The 18,495-nt window shown below is 34.8% G+C and overlaps 1 pseudogene; it reads right to left on the bottom strand.

The window, feature by feature from the left end:
* Nucleotides 1–4,571: 4,571 nt before the first annotated feature.
* Nucleotides 4,572–4,725, bottom strand: LOC122890650 (annotated as a pseudogene).
* Between the last annotated feature and the right edge of the window lie 13,770 nt (nt 4,726–18,495).

Genomic DNA, 18,495 nt, shown 5'->3' with positions numbered 1-18,495 from the left:
AATATCATGGTGCTTTCTTTGACTGAAAAGGGAAGAGAAATGGGTGAATGACGAGGCCAGCCCTACAGAGATTTTTCTGAGTAAGCTCTCCTCTACCTATTTACATTGTGAAATAGAAAAACAACAACAGCAAAACAACAACAAAACAGCTTTTTTCCATGCTTAATTTCTATCTCAGTGTTTTGGCTGTCCTTTCAACATGCTAATAATATATGTGGGAAAAAAAGCCGAGTGTTATTGGCATGTGTGCATTCCTGTTTGGCTAATGACAGGTTAAGTTAGAAAAGATGTAACATTTCCTCTAAGGAAATGTTAGTAACATTTCCTCTAAGGAAATGTTGGTAACTTGATGATGGATAATAACAGTGCTGCAGAAAGTTCATTATGTGCCAGCCACTGTTCTAAGCACTATGCATGTGTTAACTCATTGAACACTAATAGTATCTCTACGAGATGTGTACCGTTAATTTAAAGGAAACTGAAGAACAGAAAGGTTAATAATATACCTTAACTAATACAGAGTGTAAAAGATTAAAATGGGATTCAAACTCAGGTCGTCTGACACCACTGTTTGTGATTGTAATCACAATACTATATTCACACTTATGAAATATCCAAATTTTAGTAACTTAATTATCAACATAATAAGAGGATATTTACAGGATAATAGTTATCAATAGAATAAAAGAATATTAACCAAATAATAAAACTGTAAGTTATTAATAAAATTATTACTAATACTTTGTGTTACTGACATTTTTTATTCCAAATTCTACTACAACTGGATTATCCCAAATGGTTAAATATGGTGGCTCAATTTAAAGGTGAAAGCCATGGAATTAGCACAGAACTAATCTTTTATAATTTTTTTCCTTAAATTGCTCTGTTCCTTGTGATTACTTAAGCCAACTAGTTTATTATAATAGCTGTGATTATTCTGAGGATGCTTTGATTATGTAGCATTTTATAAAATTATTAGGAGTTACTTATAAAACATGTTTTCAATTACATATACTATTTTAAATTCTCTTTCTGTATGTTGTATTGAGATAGTTGGGAAAACTGGGGAGATGGAGGCTTGACCATAAGACTATAGATTTAGACACAGGACTGGAAGTCATTTCCTACTCTGTTCTCTTTTTTTCCAGGTAAAGTTGGGTCTTTACCAGGTTAGTAAATAACACCATCATTTGTTTTGTCAGAACAAGTAGTAGAAACTTACAGAGTTGCTCTAGTGTTATTGTTAATTTGTTATCTTTTCCTTCTAGAGGCAGTTTCTAAGCTGGCATCTCACAGGTTCTGAGTTTGCTTTAATCATCAGAGAAGTAAAAAGAATTGACTATGGGTTCTAGAATAGCATCATCAAAAACACAATCTGAGGGCGCCTGGGTGGCTCAGTGGGTTAAGCTGCTGCCTTTGGCTCAGGTCATGATCTCAGGGTCCTGGGATCAAGTCCCACATCGGGGTCTCTGCTCAGAAGGGAGCCTGCTTCCCTTCCTCTCTCTCTGCCTACTTGTGATCTCTCTCTGTCAAATAAATAAATAAAAATCTTTAAAAAAAAAACACAATCTGAGATCAAAGCAATGATAAAATATCGATTCTCATTATGATAATCACTGATTGCATTGATTTCAGGGGGAAAATTAATCAGAAATAGGTCTAAAATGAATAAAGTAATTGAATATCAGCATAGGCAATTGAGACAAAGAAATTAGAAAAATGTATTTTACCTTAGAAATCTATTGAATCAGCTAATGTTGATAGGTACTTCAGAATTTTTATCCATATATTCAATTCTGTTGTATTCTGGTATATTAGAAATGGCACTGGGTTTATATGAGTTGTTGTTGTTGCTTTTTCCTGAGACAGTGAGAGAGGAGAGTGAGAGAGAGAGAGAGTTGGGGAAAGGGGCAGAAGGAGAGGGAGAGAGAGAATCTTAAGCAGGCTTCCCGTGCAGCATGGAGCCTGACACAGGGCTCAATCTACAACCTTGACATCATGACCTGACCCTAAATCAAGAGTTAAACATTTAACTGACTAAGACACTCAGGTGCTCCTCTGTGAGTTATTATCAATAAAGTAATGAGGGCAGGGCCTGACATACAGTAAACACTCTGCAGGTGTGTGCTAAAAAATAAATAAAGCATTTGAATTGGCCATTTTAGTGCAAGTCTCTGTTATGCCAAGACTTAGTGACTAGGAAATTCACTAAACATTTAATTTCTTCATTCATAATATAAGGAGACATACTGGATGATGATCCTCAAAGTCACCAAAGACTACAGTTTTATTTTCTAATGATTTTGTAGAAAGTCATTGACAGTTGAGACAAAGGTGTTTGTACCACTTTCTGATTCAAGGAGTGGAATAGAAACTATTGTCTTCATAAAATAATATTTCTAGCAATGCCTCTTCTATAATTTTAAGGTAATTGCTAAGGTGATCTGACTCTGATATATGTAGAATTTTGAATAACAAATTTATTATTTTAGAACTATCATTCATAATTTTTAATGATAGGGAAAACAATCAAATTTTTGAATAAACATACATGATACTAATGCTTTAGGATTTGAGAGCTTAAATATCTAGCACCTGTTCTCTTCACTTGTTGGGAAAATAAGTCATATTAAAAGATTATGTTGAGGGGCGCCTGGGTGGCTCAGTGGTTAAGCCGCTGCCTTCGGCTCAGGTCATGATCTCGGGGTCCTGGGATCGAGTCCCGCATCGGGCTCTCTGCTCAGCGGGGAGCCTGCTTCCCCCTCTCTCTCTGCCTGCCTCTCCATCTACTTGTGATTTCTCTCTGTCAAATAAATAAAATCTTTAAAAAAAAAAAAAAAAAAAGATTATGTTGAGAATATTAAAAAATGAATGAAGTCAAGGAATATATAGAAATTATGAGTTTTAGTTCTTGATTGATGTTTCCATGTACATTAGTGATATTTATTTTACAAATTACTCCATAAGATCAAATTTTTATATGACTTAGTCTTAGACATCTTATTTTTTGTCAGCTATGTTATTTTTTTAGATCACATATATTGTTATTACTGAAATATATGGACACAAATTTATCACTATTTATATTTGGTATTTGTTTTTATAATATATATACTTTAAGAAGAAATATTAAGGTTTTCTTGATGTATTTTTGCATATATTTAAATTACTATATATTTTCTTTTTTATTTAGTCTTTTATTTGATAGTGGGATTGGTTATATTGATTAATATTTCTAAAGATAAACATTCTTATATTTTAGATACTAAACTCTAATAGATCCTGTTGATTTCTTTTCATTGTACTTCTGGACTAGGATGAAGATGATTGTAATATTTTTCCTTTGTTTTCACAACCGTGTGAGTGTGTAGTTTTCTAACTTTGATTGCTCCTATTTAATTTTACAAACAATGACTTTCATAACATTAATTGGGCCTCTTTTTCATTTACTAGTAAATGGCTTTTATTGGATAATGAATATTTGATTTTGAAGGTAAGGTAAAATTCACTTGTAAGAACTCTATCTACTACCTTTTGGTGACAAGACATGAAGAAAGATTTTCAAGCCAATATGAATCACGTTCTTATATTAATATAAGCAGGAGTGTTCTATGGTGCAACCACTTTGACTATGGAAGACAGTTTGCCATTTTCTTGTAAAGTTTACACTTCCCTATGCTTCAGCAATTTGTGCAGTGGTTAATACCCAAGGGTGATACTCAGTTGCATGTGGGTATCAAAGTTGAAAGATGAAAATTTATAGCATCATGTTTGCAGTAATGAAAAACTGGTAAAGACTCAACTATGCATTGACTGAGATGAACTGACAGTGCAAACAAAGATTTCTATTAATGGAATGTAAGATTACACTGCAAGGTGATATTATACAACACTAAAATTAAATGTTACTTTGTGCAACAATATGAGTACTTAATATAATATTGAGTAGTATTTAAGTATACATGTGTAAATATAAATATAAAAAACAAGGCAATTATAAGTGTAAAATTAAATATAATTGTTGAGGAGTAAGATAAGGTAAAAGTGAAAAAGACATGCACCTATGTATATTCCTATGCTATTGCTGTTAGTTTTTGAGATTGAGGTTGTATTGTCAATCTACATTTTTTATACTACTGATGAATTAATGTTAGATTAAAAATTGTGGACTTATTTCTACTGCTTTATTGTGTATTTTTATTTATCATCCTGTTTTTTTGCCCTTTTTTTGTCCTTTACCATTTCATCATCTTTGATTTAGGTTTTTTATTAGAATGTGTGTATGAATTGGATTTGTTCAGGACTCAGAGTTCACTGTCAATCTGAATAATCTTGCCCATCTACATTTCTGTTTCTGATAAACGATCAGATTTTAATTCATAGAGTATTATTTCAACTCCAGTATTTTTCTGTTCTGGAATTTCTTTTAGGCATATGTAGGAACCACTTGAGGTAGTTTCTATGTCTCCTGAAAGTATTTTTCATATATTTAGAATCTATATATGAGTTCTGTTTTGTACGACCTCCTCTTATTAACATCTTTCAAGTCATTAATTTTCTCTTCACTGATTTAAAATTTATTCTGTTGTGTAACTTAGTGTCTGTATTTTTTACTACCAGTATTTTTAGGTAGTCTTTAAATTTTAGGGCAGTTTTAAGATCAATTAGCAATAATCACGCCTCGGATAAACCTCATTGGCTATGATACTGCCACTGTGCAAAGCTTAGAGCAGCTTTAAGATCAAATCAAAACTGAGAAGAAGGGGCACCTGGGTGGCTCAGTGGGTTGGGCCACTGCCTTCGGCTCAGGTCATGATCTCGGGTCCTGGGATCAAGTCCCGCATCATGCTCTCTGCTCAGCAGGGAGCCAGCTTCCCTCTCTCTCTCTCTGCTTGCCTCTCCATCTACTTGTGATCTCTCTCTGTCAAATAAATAAATAAAATGTTAAAAAAAAAAAAAACTGAGAAGAAGTTATATACCTCCTTCCTACACATATGCAAAGCTTACTCTATTATCAGCATACCTCAGTGGTACATTTATTACAATCATTGAATCTACATTAATGCATCATTGTCATCCAGAGTCCATAGTTTATGTTAGGGTACAACTCTTGATGTTGCACATTCTATGGATTTGGACAAATGCATGGTGGCATGTGGCCACCATTAAAGTATCATACAGAGTACTTTCATTACCCTAAAATGCCTCTATCCAGACTATCTCCTGGCAACCACTAATCTTTTTATTTTCTCTATAGTTTTTCCTTTTCCATTATGCCATGTGGTTGGAATCATACAATATATAGTCTTTTCAGGTTGACTTCTTTCACTTAGTAATAGACATTTAAGTTTCCTCTATGTTTTTTCATGGCTTGATAGCTCATTATTTTCAGTATTGAATAATATTCTATGGTATGGGGACGCCTGGGTGGTGCAGTTGGTTGGACGACTGCCTCCGGCTCAGGGCGTGATCCTGGAGTCCCGGGATCGAGTCCCACATCAGGCTCCCAGCTCCATGGGGAGTCTGCTTCGCTCTCTGACCTTCTCCTCGCTCATTCTCTCTCTCACTGTCTCTCTCTCTCAAATAAATAAAATAAAATCTTTAAAAAAAAATATTCTATGGTATGGATGTATCATCATTTATTTATCTAGTCACCTACTGAATCTTTGTTACTTTCATTTTTTGGCAGTTATGAATACAGCTGCTATAAATATCTGTGTGAAGGTTTTTGTGTTAACAACATTTTCGACTCATTTGGATAAATACCCAAAACATGATTGCAATATTATATGGTAGAGAATGTTGAGTTTTGTAAGAAATGGCCAAACTGTCTTCCAAAGGGACTGTACCATTTTGCATTCCTACCAGCAGAGAATGAGAGTTCCTTTTATTCCACATCCTCACCATTTAATGTTGTCAGTGTTTTGAATTTTGACCATTATAATAGGTGTGTAGTAGTATCTTACTATTGTTTCAATTAGAAGTTTCCTAATGATGTATGAGATGGAGCGTCTTTATATATGCATATTTGTCATCTGTATATCTTCTTGGGTAAGGTGTCTGTTAAAGTGTTGGGGGTGTTCTTTAACTGAATTGTATATTTTCTTACTGTTGAGTTTTAAGTGTTCCTTGTTTGTTCTGCATAAGAGTCCTTTATCAGCTGTGTCTTTGCAAATATTTTCTTCTAGTCTGTGGTTTGTTTTACCATTCTTTTGACAGTGTCTTTTGTAGAGCAAAAGTTAATTCTTCCTTTCAATTCTTCCATTTATGTTTTTAACTTTAATAGAGTCCCTCTTATAAAATTTTTTTTTGCATTTTTGGTATTATAGTCAAGAAGTCTATGGCAAATCTGAGGTCATCTAAAATTTCTCCTATGTTATCTTCCAGTAGTTTATAGTTTTGCATTTCACATTTAGTTCTAGGATACATTTTGAGTTAACCTTTCTGAAGAGCTTAAAGTCTATTTCTAGATTTATTTATTTATGTAGTTTTACATGTGAATATCAAGGTATCTAGCACATTTTGTGGCATTGGTTTTGCTCCTTTGTCTATCAGTAAAATGTATTTGTGTGGGTGTCTTTCTGGACTCTATCCTGTAGTTGATCTAGTTGTCTCTTCTTTCACCAATACCACACTGATACTATGATTGTATTTATAGTATTTTTAATTTGTTCCTTTTCATGGATATTTGCTTATTTTGTTTGAAGTGCATGTTTTTTCCCATAATTTGTTGTTCTTTTTTAATTAAAAAAAGTACTTCTGACAGTACTATGCTGTCTTGCTTACTACAGCTTTGTCATGTATCTTGATATCTGAGATACGAGACCTCCAGTGTTTTCTTTTTTTGAGATTGATTTGGCTATTCAGGTCCTTTGTGGCTCCATATATATTTTTTGTTCTAGTTCTGTGAAAAATGCAGGTGTTATTTTGATAGTGATTGCATTAAATCCCTAAATAGTTTGCTTTGGTTGGTATGGACATTTTAAGAATATTTGTTCTTCTGATCCATGAACATGAAAGGTCTTTCCATTTGTTTGTGTCCTCTTCAGTTTCTTTCACCAGTGTTTCATAGTTTTTATAGTATAGGTCTTTCACCTCCTTGGTTAAGTTTATTCTTAGGTATTTTGTTCTTTTTGATGCAATTGTAAATGGGATTGTTTTCTTAATATCTCTTTCTGCTACTTCAGTATTAGTGTCTAGAAATGCAATAGATTTCAGAATATTAATTTTATATCCTGCAACCTTACTGAACTCATTTATCAGTTCTAGCAGTTTTTTGATAGAGTCTTTGGGTTTTCTATATAGAGTATTATGTCACCTGCAAATAGTGAAAGTTTTACTTCTTTCTTACCATTCTGGGTGCCTTTTATGACCTTTTGTTGTCTGATTGCTGTGGCTAAGACTTCTAGTAATATGTTGAATAAAATGGTGAAATTGGACGTCCTTGTGTTGTTTTTGATCTCAGAGGAAGAGCTTTCATTTTTTTCACCATTGAGTATGATATTACCTGCGATATTGAGTATGGGTTTTTCACATATGACCTTTTATTATGTTGAGGTATGTTCCTATAAACCTACTTTGTTGAGGGTTTTATCAAGAATGGATGTTGTACTTTTTCAAATACTTTTTCTGTATTTGTTAAAGGATCATATGGTTTTTATCCTTTCTCTTATTGATGTGCTGTGCCATGTTTGAATTGCAAGTGTTGAAACACCCTTGATCCTAGGAACAAATCCCACTTGATCTTGATGAATGATATTTTAAAAGTATGATTGAATTTGGTTTGCTAATATGTTGAGGATTTTTACATCTGTGTTCATCAGAGATATTGGCCTGTATTTCTCTCTCTCTCTCTCTTTTTTTTTTTTCTTTTGAAGTGTCTTTATCTGATACCATTGGTATCAGGTAATGGTGACCTCATAGAATGATTTTGGAATGTTTCCTTCCTCTTCTATTTTTTTAAATAGTTTGAGAAACCCAGGTATTAATTCTTCTTTAAACATTGAGTAGAATTCATCTATGAAGACTTCTGGTCCTGGACTTTTGTTTTTTGGAAATTTTTTGATTACTGATTCACTTTCATTACTGATAATCTGTTAAGATTTTCTGTTTCTTCCTGATTCATTTTTGGAGGTTGTATGTTTGTAGGAATTTATCCATTTCTTCCAAGTTGTCCAATTTGTTGGCATTACAATTTTTCACAGTATTCTCTTATCCTTTGTATTTATGTGTCATGCAAAACCATTGTTTTCTTGTTGATTTTCCATTTGAATGATCTGCACATTGATATAAGTGGGGTGTTAAAGTCCCTTTATCATTGTATTACTAGTGACTACTCCCTTTATATTTGTTATTAGCTGCTTTGTGTATTCAGGTACTCCTGTGTTGGGTTCATAAATATGTATGATTGTTGTATCTTCTTGTTGGATGTTTTCCTCTATGATTGTATAGTGTCCTTCTCTGTGCCTTGTAACAGTTTTTGTCTTAAAATCTATTTTGTCCTTGGCTTGCCTGGGTGGCTCAGTGCGTTAAAGCCTCTGCCTTCAGCTCAGGTCATGATCCCAGGGTCCTGGGATTGAGCCCCACATTGGGCTCTCTGCTCAGCAGGGAGCCTGCTCCCCGTCCCTCACCTGCCTCTCTGAGTATTTGTGATCTCTGTCTGTCAAATAAATAAATAAAATCTTTTAAAAAATAAGTTTATTTTTTTTAAAAGTTTATTTTGTCTAATATAAGTATTTTTACCTTGGCTTTCTTTTCACTTTCATGTGCACGGTAAAGAAACATTCTTCTCCATCCCTTGACTTTTGATCTGCATGTGTTATTAGATCTGAAATTAGTCTCTTGTAGGCAGCATTATAGATAGATTTTGCTTTTTGTCAATTCTTTCACTATGTCTTTTGATTGGAACATTTAGTTCATTTACATTCAAAGTAATTATTCATAGGTGTGTACTTATTGCCATTTTGTTACCTTTCTCATGGGCTGTGTTTGTAGTTCTTCCTCTTCCTTTTCTCTCCTGCTCTCTTCTCTCATGGTTTGCTGTTCAATGATGTACTTGGATTCTTTTTTATTTATCTATTATTGATTTTTTTTTAAAGATTTTATTTATTTACTTCAGGGAGAGGGAGAGAGAGTGAGCATGAGCAAGGGTGGGAGGGGCAGAAGGAGGGGGAGAAGCAGATTCCCCACTGAGCAGAGAGCCTGGACACAGGACTAGATCCCAAGACCCCGAGATAATGGCGAGCTGAGGGCAGACACAACCAACTGAGCCATCCAGGCACCCCTATTACTGGTTTGTGGTTACCATCAGGTTTATATATAACATCTTGTGCATAAAGCAGTTTATATTCAGTTGATGGTTGCTTAAGTTTGTACCCATTCTAAAAACACTAAATTTTTATTCCTTTTCCCTCACCACATTTTAGATAAATGGTGTCATACTTTGCATCCTTTTATTTTGTGTACTCTTGACCAATTTTTATGGATACACTCAAATTTACTACTCTTGTACTTTGTATTTTTTTTACTCTTACTTATGGTCTTTCTTTTCCACTCAGAGTTCCCTTTAGCATTTCTTATGGGACTGGTTTTATGGTCATAAATTCCTTTAACTTTTATTTGTCTAAGAAACTCTTATTGTCTCTTTCTATCTGAATGATAGCCTTGTTGGAAAGAATATCCTTGGTTGTAGATTTTTTTCTTTCAGCACTTTGAATATATCATGCCATTCCCTTCTGGTCTGAATAATTAACTTATAGACTTATGGGATTTCCCTTGTGTGTAACTGGTTTTTGTTTGTTTGTTTGTTTGTTTTTTTCTCTTACTGATTTTAAAATTCTCTGTTGCTCCTTTTTGGCATTTTAATTACTGTGTGTCTTGGTTCCAACCACCTTGTGTTGATTTTTCAGGGGCTCTCTGTGCCTCCTGGATCTAGATTTTTGTTTCCTTCCCCAGATTCAGGAATCTTTCACCTATTTCTTCAAATACATTCCTGCACCATTTTTCTCTCTTTTCCTTCTGAGATCCCTATAAATGTGAATGTTGTTACACTTGATGGTATTACTGAGTTCCCTAAGTCTATTCTTTTTTTTTTTTTAATATGATTTCTTCTCTTATTCAGCTTGATTACCTTATATTACTCTGTTCCAGGTCACTGATCCTTTTTTTTTTTTTTTTAAGATTTCATTTATTTATTTGAAGGAAGGAGGGAGAGAGAGAAAGAGAAAGAAAACACAAGCAGGGAGAGGGGCAGAGGGAAAACATGCTTCCCACTGAACAGGGAGCCCAACCACCCAGGATCCCTGGATCATGACCTGAGCCTAGGGCAGGTGCTTGACCAACTGAGCCACCCAGGAGCCCCTCACTGATCCATTCTTCTGCTTCCTCTAGTCTCTTTATTCATTCTGGTGTATTTTTAATTTCAGCTATTGAGTTCTTTATCTCTGATTGCTCCTTTTTTATATTTTTAGTCTCTTTTGAAGGTCTCGCTTAGGTCCTCCATTCTTTTCTCAAGTCCAATGAGTATGACCATTATTTTAAATTTTCCATCAAGGATATTACTTATCTCTATTTCATTTTCATTTACCTCTCTCTTACTATGATTCTGTGCTGTTCATTTGGGACATACTTCTCTATCTCCTCATTTGATCTAATTCTCTGTGTCTGTTTATCTGTGTTAGGAAGGTCAGTTACATATCCTGCTCTTGAAAATACTGGTCTTACGAAAATGAGGTCCTGTAGTACCCTACAGTGCAATGTTGTCTGTTCACATGAACTTTGGCTTCAGGGATGGCTCTTATGTATGTTGTGTGGGTCCTAGTCTTATGGTTGAGTCACATTCACCCTTAGTCCAATCTACAATGGCTCTCCTTGCTTTTGTGGGCAGGATTTGATCCCTATATTGTTAATAGGCCTGTGTAGGGCCACCCTGGGCTTAAGTTGAGTTAAACTGGTGTTCTCCAGAGATGTAGTAGCATTGAACTACAGCGTGCTTTCCTGTGTTGTCCTCTGAGAAACTTTCATTGGTGAGCAGCACTTGCATTCAGACCAGATGTCTGGCTCCAGTTCAGTGTTGGGGCTGCAGTCAAACTGTCCTCTGTGGTTATTTTTATCTCTCTCCAGGGCACTGTCACTTTGGATTGGTGCTAGCTCCTGTCAGGGCTGCTTGCACACTGTCAGGCTTACAGATTGGATAGCTCTGGCCAAGGGCATATTGGAGGGAGCAGGTCTATAGGAAAATACAGGACAATGTTAATGAGGTTTGCCCAGGTCTTTTGTGGGCAGGGACCTGGCGCTGCTTTAAAAACCTCCTGTTTCATGCTAGATGGGTCAAAGTGGCAGGAGAGTGGCTAGGTTAGGGTATGCTATTAGTAAGTTAGGAAGAGAGTGTTGTCACTATGCTGGTTGGCCCAGGCGTCCTGCGTCTTGGGGGGGCGGGTACGGGAGGGAAATGGTGTCCACCAGCTTTGTTTTTTCTAGAGATGTCTTCTAAAGATCTCTGCTTCTCCTCCACACACTTTGAGAATGGTAAATAAATTTCTATCGTATATGGCAAACGTTTTTCAAGCTGCTGCTCCTATGCTATTTCTCAGTGGGGCTGTTCATTGTGCTGTCTCTTTAAGGACGAGGACTCCTTTTCCTCTTGCCTCTGGATCCCCCAGAGCCAATTTTGCTGATTTTTAAAGTTACAGTTGTTAAGTCTCAGTGATTGTTAAAAACTTACTACTAAGTTTCAAAGCCAACTAATTTTCAAAGCCAATGTTACAGAGATTTGTCTTCTTTGTGAGGGCTCCCCATGTCTTCAGTGCTTGCTTGTGAGGGTGTGTTCCCTCCCCTCTCTGTGCCCCAGTCATCAGTCCCATGGGTCCATTTAATTCCCTACTCTGTCTCTACCTTTCCTATGCTATTTGATGTGGTTTCTTCTCTACACTTACTTGTGCAGAAACTCTTCTGTCAGTCTTTGGGTCATTTTCTGGCTTATTTACAATGATTTGGTGTCATCTAGTTGCATCTTTGGGATGAGGTGTGCTTAGGATCTTCCTACTCTGTTGTCTTCCCTGGAAGTTCTGTAACTAATTGTTTTCATCAGTGGTATTCTTTCTTTATCTCTTTGAGGATAAAAATATATTTGTTATATAGCTCTTTTAAGATTGTTTTATTATTACATAAATAAATTTATATAGATTTAATTCATCAAATTTTTATTTAGCCATCTTATTGTTAAGTTTATCACATATTTTGTACTGTATTTTGTAGACTTAGCTTGTATGTATATTTTTCACCTTCTAGATTATGCTTCCTAATGCTTTAGGTTTTTTTCATGTCCATATGCTCTGCTAGGTTTCTCTGACCAGGATTAAATCATATTTTTGTATTTATGCTACCCAACTATGGTGATATTGGCAGTGTGCGGATTTTGTTGCAAAGGTTTAGCTCAAATTCTAGCCTCTGTGGTGTACCTGCTTCACTCAGTGCCTTTCCCTGTGTGATGGCTTTGTTTTGTTTTGTGGCTAATTTTATTTTTTTTAAAGATTTTATTTATTTGACAGACAGAGGTCACAAGAAGGCAGAGAGGCAGGCAGAGAGAGGAGGGGAAGCAGGCTCCCTAGTAGGCAGAGAGTCCGATGTGGGGCTTGATCCCAGGACCCTGGGATCATGACCTGAGCTGAAGGCAGAAGCTTTAATCCACTGAGCCACTCAGGTGCCCCTGTGGCTAATTTTAAGTGTCAAGTTGGCTAGGTTACAGTATGCAATTGTTCGGCCAAACACTAGTATAGATTTTGCTGTAGAAGGATTCAGTTGATGTGATTAATGTTTAAAACTGTTGACTTTGAGTAAAGCAGATTACCCCCACTACTTGGGTAGGCCTCTTCATAGGCCTTAGAAAAAAGAGAAGTCCCCAAAGAAGAGGAAACTCTTTCTTCAGATTGTCTACAGACTTGAATTTCAACCTCAGTTCTTCCCTGATTCTTCAGCGTGCCTTGCAGATTTCAGATATGTCATCCTTCATAATTGCGTGAGCAAGTTCCTTGAGGCCCTTTCCCTTTTCCCATTCCGTGTATATGTATATGAAATTTTGTATATCTCCTGTCTTCTATTTGCTCTGGTTCTCTAAGGAACCCTTACTAATGTCACATACAGAAGCTTACACTAATATAGCCCCATGGGGTGGTCACTTGTACTGTTTTGTTTTTCAGAATAAATATTTTTTCAGTTTTCTTTTTTTTATACCCAGTATAATTGGTATAGAGATGGAGGTGATAGTTGGGGACACATCGTTTTAAGTAGGCTTCCAGTACTTTTTATCTACATCAAACTTTCAGAATTTTTATACCAATGTTTATAAAATGTTGCAGACTGAAAATATAGGAAAATCAGATTTTTTTAAAAATTTTAATACCTGAAATTTTCCTTTAAAGTAATTGATGTTTATCTTTCTCTTGTGCTTAAATTATTGTGACCAGATTAATAAAACATAATATTTTGTTGCTCTTTCTGGTTTCATATCCCTATCCTTTGCCCTAAGTAATTTAGCTTGTTGTAGACAAATAATAGTAAATTTGATGTTATTACTTTATTTAAATTTTCAAAATTCACTAAGATCTTCCTAGAATACTTGTGGGTTATAATAGATAAGAACAATAATCTTTCAAAGAAGAGAAAGCATGGGAAGTTAATTTTTAAGGTAATTACAGAGATGTCCTCCAATGTCCATTTTTTTGGTGTTTTGAGCACATTTCTGATTTGGTATATCTAACTGCAAAAGTCCATCAAAATTTTTTAGTTTGAAAAGTCATTATAGGTCATCTTAGGTTTATAACATTTCACTGGACAAAAGTGTGCTATCAAAAGACTTTTACATTTAAAATTCTGGGTCTGTTCTATTTGCTATAAAATTCTTACAACATATTTACTGAACTGGCTCTGGCAACTTCCCAAATTTGTGTCACTGTGATATAAAGTTTGATTGCTTTATTATTTTTATTATGTGGAATAAATTCAAGGTTATACTAATAATTGTGTCACTTTCAAGCATTTGCATTCTCTGCACATTCTTCAGGAGAAAGTAGAAGATTTATAATTCCTGATATAAAAATTATGTACAGCTATACTGGGTTCACAGATGTGTGTTTAAATGTTAAAATAAAAAGATGAAAACAACTGAAAAGCATTTTTCTGGATCATACAAAGATTTTGATATAAAACAAGTTGGAAGTGTTGTGACTGCTTTTGTATTTTGCCTTTTTTTTTTTCTTCAACACAAGATTAGGAGACCTATCACTGATTGCCAGGTGTTTTCAGTAAATGAGATAGTGCATAGGCATGCATGTGTTGTAAAAATTATCACTGTCACCCACATAACAAATGTTGATTACAACATTTATTTTCTAGTGCACCCCACTGATCACAAAATAATCAGTGGTTGAAACAAAAAAGGCTTTATTTCTTTGGCATGGGCACTCAGTGATTAAACAGTAAAAACAGTTGCCCAGGATGTCTTTGTTATGTGTATGTTGAATATATCCTGAGGAAAACCTCAGTTCTGCTTTCTTTCCCATTTCATTGAGTTTTCCTTTTATACTACATAATTCACAATATATAATATACAAGCAACCTCAACTTTTTACATATATGTGTATGATATATATGTACATGACATGTTTACATATGTATATATACCTATATACTATCTCACACACATATGTAAAAGCAATACACATATGTAAAATATGTTTTTTGTAATACACAATACAAATATGTAAAAGCAGGTCTTTTGACCTGACATGGATGCCCATTCCCATCCCATTTCTCTGCTGTCTTTTGTAATAAAATGCCTGGAAAGAATTCTTCTCTATACTCCATCTTCAGTTTTTCTCTCTCTACTTTCTCTTAAACATATACCAAGAGGCTTTTACCTTCACAGTTCTACCCAGTCTGCACTTAGAAGTGACACTAATGATTTCTTCATCGTTAAGTCTAATAAACTGTTTCTAGCTTCATCTCATTTCATTTCTCAACAACATTTACATCTGGGTTCTTATAATGTGCCTTTTTTACTTAACTTCAAGAACTTCACCCTATAGTTGTTTTTTTTTTTTTTTTTATGTAAGTGCTGTTTCAGTCTTCTATGATGCTTGCCATTCATCTCACTGATTCATCTCTTCTTCCTTGATGACGTTATCCAGTTAAACGCCATCTACATGACATGATAGCACCTTTAGCCAGCCAAGAGTCTCTTGATCTGAAGGCTTATATAGACAATTTTCAGATGCTAAAAATAGAAAGTTGGAGAAAGAGATGACTTTATCTTTTAAAACACTTGGTTAATAAGAGAAGAAATTACTTTGTCAGACAACAGATTAAAAGAGTCTTAATAACTACATGAAAATCTTAAAGTAACCCAATATAATACATGTTACAAGCCTACAAAAAGGTAGACTTGGGGATGTTGACAGAAAGAGACAGAGTGCAGAAAGAAGACTTCAGCATGTGGAAGATTGCTACCGTATACTTTTAAAAAATTTTCTGTTGAATTCTGTGAATACTGTTTTGTATAATTATAATTAAGGTTAAATCTCTACATTGATGATATAATTGCTGATTTTAAAAGAATATGGTATATTTTTGCATTGTACAGAAATATACTTTATGAGTTTTATATAAGACTGATAAAATATCCATATAGTGATGTATTTTTATTCCTTATTTTATCCTTTTTTCTTATACCCTCTTCATATCTTTCTGATCTTCTTTGTCACAGAAGAAAATACGTATGTATTTTATATGTACATTTACATATTTCCATACATATGCATTTACATATTTATGTATGCTACATAAGAATGCTTCTGCAAACACAAGTATACATATACTCTCTGTACAGAGTTGGGGTGCCTGTGTAGCTCAGTGTGTTAAAGCTTCTGCCTTCAGCTCAGGTCATGATCCCAGAGTCCTGGGATCAAGCCCCACATCGGGCTCTCTGCTCCGTAGGGAGCCTGCTTCCCCCTCTCTCTCTGTCTGCCTCTCTGCCTACTTGTGATCTCTGTCTGTCAAATAAATAAATAAAATCTTTAAAAAACATATACTCTCTGTACAGAGTTATTACCAAGTAAGTCTGTACGTATGCCAGGGCAAGAGCAATGAGAATTAACCATTTTGTATCATTATTTTTTATGTCCCCTGTTTCAGTAAATCTATTAGCAGCATGTTAAAAATAACCTCTGATCACATAGATTGCTCTATGAAATAAATATCTCAATTTTATAGACAAATCAAGGGAACAGCTGTCACATAATCTTACTCTAGGATTTTCAGTACAGCATAGCAATTATGAAGCAGGACACTCTGTCTAATGTAGCTGACATGTAATCAGCTTCCACTGTTGCTTTAGCCAAAGTGAGGTGCATTAAATTTTGAAAGAAAAACATCTTTATTTGAGGAGGAAATTATTCCTAAATGGCTTTACATTAGGTGAAACAATGTTTTTCATAATTATAATGCTATTCTGAAAGGATGCCACAAGTAAATTTTGTCCAATGAAATTATCTATATTTATAATCTATTGTAATTATTTCAGAAGTCAAATCAGTCAAAGATCTGTACAGAAAAATGAATACTAGTATGTTCAAAATTCTAACTTCTAAAAATTTCTGAGCATCCATTAATGGGATAACAAAACATCAGATAAGGGCTGTGTAAATAAAAAAAGTTACAATATAAAGATCAGGAAGTTGTCACCTTTTCATGTATTTGTGTTTAGCATCTATGTAGCACTTACTATGCACTGTATAACTATTAACTCATTTAATCTTGATGCCAATACTGTAAAGGAGCAATTCTTACTACTTTCATTTTATTTTATTTTTTAAAAAATATTTTATTTATTTATTTGACAGAGACAGAGGGAGTTAGAGAGTACACAAGCAGGGGGAGCAGCAGAGAAAGAGGGAGAAGCAGGCTCCCAGATGAGCAAGGAGCCTGATCTGGCTCAGTCCCAGGACCCTAGGATCATGATCTGAGCTGAAGGCAGACACTTAACTGACTGAGCCACCCAGGTGTCCCACCTTATTATTTTCATTTTAAAGATGAGAAAACTAAAGTACAGAGAGGTTAAGTAATTTTCCATGGTTGTACATCTGGCACATGGCAAGCCTGAAATTTGAAACTAGGTATTCTGATTCCAGAGTCTATGCTCTTAAATAGGTCTTTATGTCTAATTTAAGTACTAAATACTATGATTAATTTAAAGGGGTAGTATATCACTGTTATCTCATATGATGAACAATGTTGCCACATAATAGGGACAGTTAAAATGTGAATAATGAAAACAAGAAAGAAAGAACATAATTCATGAAAGTTGAAGGACTGTAAATGGAAAAGATGAGGGAAAAGGTCATGATGCAGAAACACGAAGCCTGTTTCATGGTCACATAATAAAATAACCTTAGTTCCTAATAAAAAGATATGTTATCAGCTTTCTGCTGTTCTTGGTATAATTTAATATAATATATTTAATATATTTAATATATAATTAATATAATTTAATTTAAATAATACTAGATTAGAGAGGAGAGATTAAAATTCATATTCTATTTCTGCCCAGTAGTGCATGTGTTATCTAGGACAGATTGTGCTTTTCAGGAGTCGTCCTCTCATTTTTATTTTATTTTTTTAAAGATTTTATTTATTTATTTGACAGACAGAGATCACAAGTAGCAGAGAGACAGGCAGAGAGAGAGGGGGAAGCAGGCTCCCTGCCGAGCAGAGAGCCCGATGTGGGGCTCGATCCCGGGACCCTGGGATCATGACCTGAGCTGAAGGCAGAGGCTTTAACCCACTGAGCCACCCAGGCGCCCCTCGTCCTCTCATTTTTATAAGTTTCCTTGAAAATCTCTAATTCTGTGCAGTGAGATTGTCAAATCATAGGGTTTGCCTTAAGAGAATATAATTCTATGAATCAGAATAGGCAAAAATTGTATTTTTAATTTATCCTCATGTGTATCTGTGTATATGGTATAATACTTCTATGATAGAGTGAGTGCACATTTACAGATAGCCTACATGAGCATGCATTTTTTTTATTTGTATTTCTCTTTTAGTGTGTTTCTCTTGTTTCCCCTCACTAGTAGTAATATAGTTTTACTATCCTTTGTTACTGCTATGCTACTAATTTTTAAAGTGAAATGTATAGACTACAGTGACTATAGACTACATAAATTACCAAAGGCTTATTTTTGTCTCTTGTTTATAGGGAAAAAAATTACATTTTTAAAATTTCTGTCTTTGGACACTTTTTATCTCTTGCAACTTGTTCAAGTTTTTGATACTGTACCACCTACCACATATGTCCTGATATCTTGTAATTTTATTTATATGTTTGCTCTGTCTTTATGACTTAAGATATTTTCCGGGCGCCAGGGTGGCTCAGTGGGTTAAAGCCTCTGCCTTTGGCTCAGGTCATGATCCCAGAGTCCTGGGATCAAGCCCTGCCTCAGG

The sequence above is a fragment of the Neovison vison genome, chromosome 11 (assembly GCF_020171115.1).
Source record: "Neovison vison isolate M4711 chromosome 11, ASM_NN_V1, whole genome shotgun sequence".
Taxonomy (NCBI): Eukaryota; Metazoa; Chordata; class Mammalia; order Carnivora; family Mustelidae; genus Neogale; species Neogale vison.
This window is presented reverse-complemented; position numbering and strand designations above follow the sequence as displayed.